This window comes from Marmota marmota, unplaced genomic scaffold, assembly GCF_001458135.2.
Source record: "Marmota marmota marmota unplaced genomic scaffold, marMar, whole genome shotgun sequence".
NCBI lineage: Eukaryota > Metazoa > Chordata > Mammalia > Rodentia > Sciuridae > Marmota > Marmota marmota.
Genome location: NW_026000026.1, coordinates 15,714,764 through 15,724,119, shown reverse-complemented (window position 1 = coordinate 15,724,119; position 9,356 = coordinate 15,714,764). Strand labels below are relative to the sequence as shown.

At 39.9% G+C, this 9,356-nt stretch overlaps 1 pseudogene; it reads left to right on the top strand.

The window, feature by feature from the left end:
- Positions 1 to 924: 924 nt before the first annotated feature.
- LOC107138731 lies at positions 925 to 1,563 on the top strand (annotated as a pseudogene).
- The last annotated feature ends 7,793 nt before the right edge of the window (positions 1,564 to 9,356 follow it).

Genomic DNA, 9,356 nt, shown 5'->3' with positions numbered 1-9,356 from the left:
ATATGACCCAGCTAGCCCATTGCCCCATATTTAAACTAAAGATTTAATGTCATCATACTATAGTGACACATTCATGTTTATAGCAGCACAATTCGCTATAGCCAAACTATGGCACAAATCTAAGTGTCTATCAATGAACAATTGGATAAAGACAATGTGATCTATATATATATATACACAATGGAGTGTTGTTATTCAGCCCTAAGTAACTCAGTGAGACCCTGTCTCTAAATAACATATAAAAAAGGGCTGGGGATGTGGCTCAGTGGTTGAGTGCCCAAGTTCAATCCCTGGTACGAAAATAAATAAATAAATAAACCTCTAGGGAAACACACACACACACAAGCACACACACACAAATTACCAATAAGAGAACTAAAATAGTAGCTAGCCTGCTGTGGTTTGGAAATAATTTAATTGTGTTCCCTGAAATATTCATGTGGTTCATGAGGTGGGGGTGCTTTTAGCTGCTGGAGTCTTTAAGGGGTGGGGCCAAATGAGAGCTTCTTAGTCACTGAGGGCCTGAGGTGGTTCTTGAAAAAAGACTGTTAAAAAAGCACAGACCTCCCCCCACCCCGGCCCCAGCTCACTCTGCCCCCCTACATCAACCTTTTTTCTTCATAAGTCACTTGTCTCAGTTTAATATAGAGACAAAAAGCAGACCAACACACAGCTTTATAAATCCTACAGTTATTAGAAGAATAACAGAATATTTTAAATAAATCTATGCTAAAAAATATTTAGACTACCTGGGTCAATTAGACTATTCCTCGAAAAGCATAACTTACCAAAATTGATGTAAAATAAAATAGACAAATCTAAATAGCTATGTATCTAATAAAAAAAATGAACTCATAATTTAAAACTTTCGGTTTTCCGGGAGCTGCTTCTCTTCCACCGCTGGTGTGAAGCCCGCGCTCCGGGATGCTGCTGGCACCGCACGTGCCCGGGGGACAGAGCAGCAGGTGCAGGTGAGGCAGAGCCCAGGCCGAGTGCCCCAGCCGTGGCTGCCCCCTGGAGAGCGGCTCCCTGTAGGAGGGCCCTGCCGATGCTTCTGGCCTCCCAGGCCACGGCCCTAAGGAAGTGCTTGGAAGCTGATGACGTTCTGGAAGAGTGGCTCCTGCAGCACGCGGTTCTGGGCGGGAAACTACAGCGACCTAAGGCTGCACCACGAGGGGAAGATGGTCCTGAAGATGCAGAGGCTCCGAGCGGTGCAGACCTGCACATCTCGGACAGCACCCTCCACCCCAGCCTCCACGACTACGGGCTGCAGCCAGCCACCTGCGCCAGGACGTGGCCTTCATCCCAGCACACTTCCAGCGCCCCGTGGGGAGGGGGGTCTATGGACACCCGTCTCACCACGAGAGCGACTTCGAGATGGAGGTGTATTTCAACTGGACTGTCGAACAGGACCCATTTGGAGAGGCCACTCACTCCGCAGATAGTGCAGAAGTGGGTCAGAAGCATGCTTAGGCTCCAGAGGAGGCATGGCAAGAAGAGGAGTCCGTTCTCTGGACGACATTAATTAGCATTCTGACACTAGTACTGGAAGTTCTTTTCTGACCCCCTGAAAGTACTCTAGAGCACTGTGCCCGGAATGTGTGAGGGTGATAGCAGTTTGCTGTGAACCTGGCTACTTTTACCTGGCTGAAATTCTGGTTATTTTTTCTAGGTGAGGGGTGGAAATACAAAGCCATTCAGTATTGTTACCTGATATCCCCAAAATAGGAAAAGCAGGAAGCAATTTTTCTTTTGAAGCTCAAAATTTCTATAAAGGAATATGCACAATAAGACATTGACTCTCCATTATGATCAGTTTGTCAGGCAACCCAAAGTGTATTACAATAACTTAGGTTTAGGGGCTGGGATTGTGGCTCAGTGGTAGAGCACTTGCCTGGCATGTGTGAGGCACTGGGTTCAATCCTCAGCACCACGTATAAATAAATAAAAAATAAAGGTATTGTGTCCATCTGCAACTAAATATATATATATATATTTTAAACTTAGGCTCTTACATAAAAAAATCAAAATATAAAGTTCAGCATGTTTTCAGTAGTTTTACTAAGATCAAGTCAGAAATGAAATGATTTTTTTAAATTTCCCTGAGCATGGACTAAAGACCCAAATCTGCCCCAAGTAGAGACATGCTATCTTCTATCTGTTCCTGTGCCAATTAATGACAATTCTATATCCCCCCTGCACCAATATTATAAGGCCTTTTGCTACTTTATCATTTGGGGCTTCCTATCACTAAAGTTCTTTGGTTATTAGATAACTTTGTTATACTACTTATGGCAGGCCACAACCGCCACCACAGAGTAGGAAAGGTCATAAAAACAGTAATGTTTAAGTCTGAAAATTAAAATATTTCAAATTAAGTTGCTAAATATTTCTACCCAATTTTTTTAGAGAAAACCAAAGCACTGAAATTAAAAAAAAAAAAATTTAATAGGAGCAGTTCCCCTCCCTGTAATTAGTTTCAAGGGTAGGAGTAGCTTATGATGAAATGAGTCAACGAGCAGATTTTAAGCTTAGAGTTCATTTCAAAAATCTTTTATTGGCATAAAGATTAGAATGTTTTAGGGGCTGGGGTTATGGTTCAGTGGTAGAACTCCTGCCTAGCATGAGACACTGGGTTTGATCCTCAGCATCACATAAAAATAAAATAAAGGTATTGTGTCTACTAAAAAAATGTTTTTAAATGAGAATGTTTTAAATAAATCAGCAGGGCTGGGGTTGTGGCTCAGAGGAAAAATAAAATAAAGGTCTTGTGTCCACCTGCAACTAAAAAATAAAATGTTAAAAAATAAATAAATAAATCAGCACCAAATATTCCACTTTAGTGCATACGCATTAGGGCCCCCAGAAAGCATTTTATCCCTCTTTGCTGTTTTTCCCCCTTCTGTCCACTTTCCTGGGTGTTGCGGAGCTCAATGACAACAGTCACAAATCCATGACCTAGGAAAAAAAAAAAGTGTTACATTAATATAGAGTGGAATTCTAGTATCATTATAATTATTTAATTTTTTTAGGTTTACATCAACACAATACCTTTATTTAACTTATTTTTATGCAGTGCTGAGAATCGAACCCAGTGCCTCACACATGCTAGGCTAGTGCTCTACCACTGAGCCACATCCCCAACCCCTGGAATTTTGTTTTTATAGAACTGAATATTAAACCATTTAGTTCCCCTTCCCTAGCTGTCACTTGTGATAATCCCTTGTGGATTTGGGGTAGGAAGGATGGACGCTACTGTGTTCTCTAAACAAAGGAAGATGTAAACATCCCTAAAAAAACGATCAGTGTAACCAAAGCTATGTAAGATTCTACAAGTGGGGGGGCGGGGTGCTACACAATGACATGGACCTTTCCCAAAATGCAATCACTGTCATACTTTAAAAGCTCAATAATACAAAACCTGGTACAGAATTTGGCTTTTTTCAGCCTTTTTCTTGGCTGCTCCAACAGCATTCTCAAGTCCTGGTATACTATGCTGACACAGCAATTTGAAAAAGTGTTTAATTGCAGGACAGGTTGCACTACATACCTGATCTGAGTTTCTACAGAACATTAAATAATTATTTAAGTTGCACGCTTCTCAATGGTTCCCAGGAAACTTAGATCTAGGCATATATTTTATAGAGTATCATACAGTGTTGACTATGCAAATAAGTTCTAAAGTTACACAATTATCTCTGTAATGTCCTAGTCCAATTACTGTAAGTGACCCATTGTGCTCTAATTCTGAAGTGACCTAGAATTGTCACAATGCCTCAGTTTATGGATATACGTTCTAATGTGTAAGGCGAAGCAATCTAAGTTTCTAAATAGATGACACATAAAAATAAAATCAAAGCACTAAAACAAACAACAAAAAATCATAATTTATAACTTTCTTCACATCCCCACAAAGAAAACTATGTGGTTTCACCAGTGACTTTCATTAAGGATGAATTAGCACAGAAACTGACAAATACTTCCCAACTCATTTTATGAGACTAATATAATCCCAATGACAAATCTGACAATAAAATTAAAAAAAAAAATCCAGACTAATATCTTTCACGAATCAGTGTCAACAAATCCTCCACAGAATATCATCAAATAGAATCCAGCAATATGTAAAAATCGAAATGCATCATGACCAAATTGGTTGTACCCTGGGAATCCAAAGTTGGTTTGAGAACAATCCAAATCATAGAACAAACTCTATTAAATTTTTTTCAATTATATGCTCATGTAAATAAAAGCAGGAGAATCACTTGGAAAACAATCAACAGCTATTCATTTTAAAATGAAACAAAAGCCAGATTCCATGGCCTGCCTGTCCCTCTAGTCCCAGCTATTCAAGAGGCTGAGGCAGAAGGATCACTTGAGCCCAGGAGTTTGAGGCCAGCCTCGGCAACATAGTGAGACCCTGTCTCAAGAAAAACAAAAAAGGAGATAACTTCCTGCAAACCACAATTAAAAGAGAACGTACTTGGTCTAATTAATGACATTTTCAAAAGCCTATATGGTCAGGGCTAGAGATGTGGCTCGGTGGTAGAGCACTTGCTTAGCATGTGTGAGGCCCTGGGTTCAGAAAAAAAAAAAAAAAAAAACCTAAAGTTAACATTATACACAGTAGTTAAATATTGAATGTCTTCCCTACTGGGAATAAGGCAAGGATATCCATTATTCCCACTTCTTTTTGCTGTTGTCCCTGAGATGCTATCCAGTGAGGTAAGCAAGAAAGAAGCAAATGAAACACAGTTTGTAAAGGAAGAATTACGATTGTCTCTATTCATAGATGAAATTGTTGTTTACACAGAAAATCTTAAGGATTCTATAAAATATTTTACAGTAAATGAGCAAATCTATAAAATATCTTAAGTAAATGAGAAAACCTGCAGATACAAGGACAATCTACTAAAATCAATTGCATTTTGTATTCCAGCAGAGAAAAACTGGAAAATGAAATGTGAAAAACAATTTCATTTACTGTATTGTCAGAAAACATGAAATACTTAGACATAAATATAGTAAATTATATTACCTGTATATAAAAATTCTCTACATTAAAAACCACAAAACATTACTGAAAGAAATTAAAGAAGACTTAAATAAGTGAAGAGATATACCAAACTTATTGATTAGAATATTCAATGTTTTAAGATATTAATTATCCCCGAAGTTGATCTATACAGTTAAAGTCATCCGACCATAATTCAACCCAACCATTCTGTAGAATTGGGTAAATTGATATTAAAATACAAAGGAATATCCAAAGCAACCTTGAAAGAGGACAATTTTGAGGTCTAACACAAACTGACTTAAAACCTTACCCAGAGCTGCGGTAATCATGGCATACTGACACCGGCATAAGAAATACAATTAGATTCAGGAACAGAATCAAGAACCAAGAAGATCCTCCTTCACAGGTGATTTGCTTTGGGACAAAGACACCAAAGCAATTCAATAAAGAAAGGAAATGTCTTTAGTAAATGGTTCTAGAACAACTTCATATGTACTACATAGCGGGGGAGTAGCCAGGTGTAGTGACAAACAGCTGTACTCCAGCATCTTGAGAGTCTGAGACAGGAGGGCTGAAGTTCAAGACCAGCCTGGGCAACATAGCAAGAACCAGTCTCAAAAAAAAAAGAGAAAGAATCAAGAAACATGTAATGTTTTGAACAACCAACAATAAAAAATTAAAAAAAAAAAAAAAAAAAGAAAGAAAGGAAAAAATCTGGGAGTGTAGCTCAGTGATAGATGGCTTGACTAACATGTGAAGGCCCCTGATTTCTATCCCTGGTACCACATTAAAAAAAAAATTGCCTGGCATGATGGCACATGCCTGTAATCCCAGCAACTCAGAAGGCTGAGGCAGGAGGATAGCAAGTTCAAAGCCAGCCTCAGCAACTTAACAAGGCCCTCAACGACTTAGAGAGACCCTGTCTCAACATAAAAATAAAAAGTGTGGGGATGTAGTTCAACAAATACTTGTTGAACTAAAAAAAGAGAAAAAAAAATCTATTATAGTCAACCCTCACCTCCTCATACCACACCCTCAAATTAAGCCAAGATGACTCGTGGACCTAACATAAAAGCTGAAGCAACAAAACTTTCAGAAGAAAATGTAGCCAACTATTTTTCAACTTGGGGACTTAGGCTCCTTAGGCTTTAATTAAAAACCAATAATCATAGAAGGGAGGGAGGAAAGGAATAGGAAAGACCCTGGAATGTTTCTGACATAAATTTCCTGTATACATATATGAATACATCACAGTGAATCTCTACATCGTGTACAGCCACAAGACTGAGATCCTAATAAGAATAAGTTTAACTCCATGTTGGTCTACATAAGTCAAATTACACTCTACTGTCATGTGTAACTAAAAGAGAAAAAAAAAACATTTTAGAGCTTTGCCTGAGAATGTAAAGATTTAGAGGAACATAAGTAGGGAATTATATTGAAGAAAGGAAGAATAAATGGTTCAAGTAGTCTAAAGAACAAAAAAAAATCAATCACCATAAAAGAAAAAGTGTAAATTAACTTATCCAAATTTGAAATGTCTGCTCATCAAAAGACACCTTTAAGAAAATTAATATGCAATTCACAGGCTGGGAAAAAGATTTTTCACAAAACAGATGCATCTGGCAAATAGCCAGTATTTAGAACGTATTTTTAAAAAACTCCTGCAACTCAATAATCTTTTAAAAGACCAGCCAATTGTAAAATGGATAAAAGATTAAACAAACATTCCACAACAGGAATATGTAAATGACTTGTATTCACATGAAAAAGTACTCAACATTATTCATTAATTATCAGGAAAAGGCAAATTAAAATAACAGAGATATTCTACATATTTACCAAATGGCTATGTTTGAAGAATAACAATGATTAGTGTCAGAAATATAATGTAGCCAGAATGCACATGTTATTAAGGAGGATGTAAAATGGCACAATCACTTGGGGGGGGGGGGCGGGGATCTATCAGTGTCTTATAACACTAAACCGGCACCTGCTCTATGGCCCAAAATCCTACTCCTAGGTATTTATTCAGGAGAAAAGGAAAATATATTTCTACAAAATGACTTGTACACAAATATTCCTAGCACCTTTGTCCATTATGATCAGAAGCCAAAAAACATCTCAGAAGAATGGTGAGAAATACCATGGTATAGCCATAAGTAGACTACTACTGAGCAATTAAAATAACAGTATCAACAAATCTCAGCCAGGCGTGGTGACATATATCTTTAATCCCGGTGGCTCCAGAGGTTGAGACTGGAGGATTGCGAGTTCAAAGCCAGCCTCAGTAATTTAGTGAGGCCCTAAGCACCTGATCAAGACCCTGTCTTCAAATAAAATATTTTAAAAGATCTGGGGAAGTGGCTCAGTGGTTAAGCACTATAGGTTCAATCCCTAGTACCACCAAATCTATACATAAATATATATATTTATTGATGCAGATGTGCATGTATATATATATATGCACATATTCATATGTATTTATATCAATAAATCTCAAAAACATTATTCAGCTTGAAAGAACCTTGCTAAAATAGCAGACATGCCATATTATTTCATTTACCACACCCAATGCTTAAGCCACATTGTGGGAAGGATATGCTCAGCATTCCCCGACACACATTCCCTCCATTCCAGGCTTCTGTCTTTTCTCGTTTCTCAGGAGGTTCCAGGCACTAAGCTAGTGCATGGCATGAATTCAAGAACTGGAACACAGGGCACAAGTGAGAATATCTTTCTCTTCTTGGACATCTACTCTCTAGGTGGCCAAAGAAGAGGGCTGAGGCTGCTTCCCTCCCTAAAGCAACTCACTAGTCCCTTCAAGAGGTTGGCACAATGGGTGGGTTGGAGGCTGCCAACCACAGAGCACACAAACCTCGGGTGGGGATGAAGAGCCCTTTTCTGGAGCTTCAGAGAGAAGTGTCCTTCCAGGCCTGCATCTGATTCCTGACACCTCGACAGCAGACCTTGGACCAACCTCAGGCAGCTCTTTTGCTAGCAACTGGCCCTCATACATACTCTTCATAGTACCAGGCACAAGAACAGTTTAATTTCATCTATACTAATGGAGTATACATTATACTTTTCCCCTCATCTCCAAGCTCATCTCTAAGCTCCCAAGCCAGAAAGTAAGTCTTCTTTAAAAAAAAAAAAAATTATTCATGACACTTGTTTAAGACATTGAAGCAAACTTGACTCAAAGGGGGGGCCATGTCGGGGGCTGGGGATGTGGCTCAAGCGGTAGCGCGCTCGCCTGGCATGCGTGCGGCCTGGGTTCGATCCTCAGCACCACACACAAACAAAGATGTTGTGTCTGCCGATAACTAAAAAATAAATATTAAAAAAAGGGGGGGGGCCATGATGAAAGGTTTGGGAACGGGCTGGGGATGTGGCTCAAGCGGTAGCGCGCTCGCCTGGCATGTGTGAGGATCGAGGGTTCGATCCTCAGCACCACATACAAACAAAGATGTTGTGTCTGCCAAAAACTAAAAAAAAATAAATAAATATTAAAAAAAAAAAAAAGAAAGAAAGGTTTAGGGACAAAACCTGTTCATCAATTTGACAAAATTCTTGCTGAAGGCAGACCAGGGTGATAAGACACCCAGGGTCTGAGACCCTGTCTACACTAATGTAGCAGGATTCTTGTACAAACTGGATTCTACAAGGTCAAACAGGGAAGCCCAAGGTCAAGCAAAGGGTTCAGAGGAGCCCAACACAAGTGCTGGCGGAAGGAAACAGCCTTCGTCAGACTGAACAGGATAAAAACCCTGAGGTAAGGAGAAAGGACAGTGTGAGACTGCAGGTTGGCCAGAGGATCCCTCCCTGCTGAGGCACTCCAAGTGGCAGAGCACAGGCTGTGGTATCCACCTATGGGCTTTATGTAAGTCCTGGCCTATACACTACTCACTGTGTGACCTTGGTCATTAGTGTCCCTGTAGGTGAAGAACACCTTGACCCTGGCAGAAACTCACCTTGACCCTGGCAGCAGGGCCGCGGGAGCTCAGAGCCTGTGTGTGAACTTGGGGCTCTAGATGCTGATGCAGGCTTTCCAGAAGGTCTCAACTTGACTGCTTCCTAAAGAACTAGAGCCAAATCTCTTTCTTTGGTAACCTCTACATTTACATATAAATTGCTACCTAATGGCTCTGCCCTCCTTTATCTTAGCTCCAGATTCTAATGAGCTGGAAAAATATCCTGTGCCTGGAAATAATGAAGCTTCCAGGCAGAGGAACGAGAGAATGTGGTCCCCGCTTGCTGTGCTGTGGGGAAGGCAAGGGGAGGAGGTACATTGCCCCATCCCCACTGGGACACATGTCCCAATGTCTCAAAGGAAGGG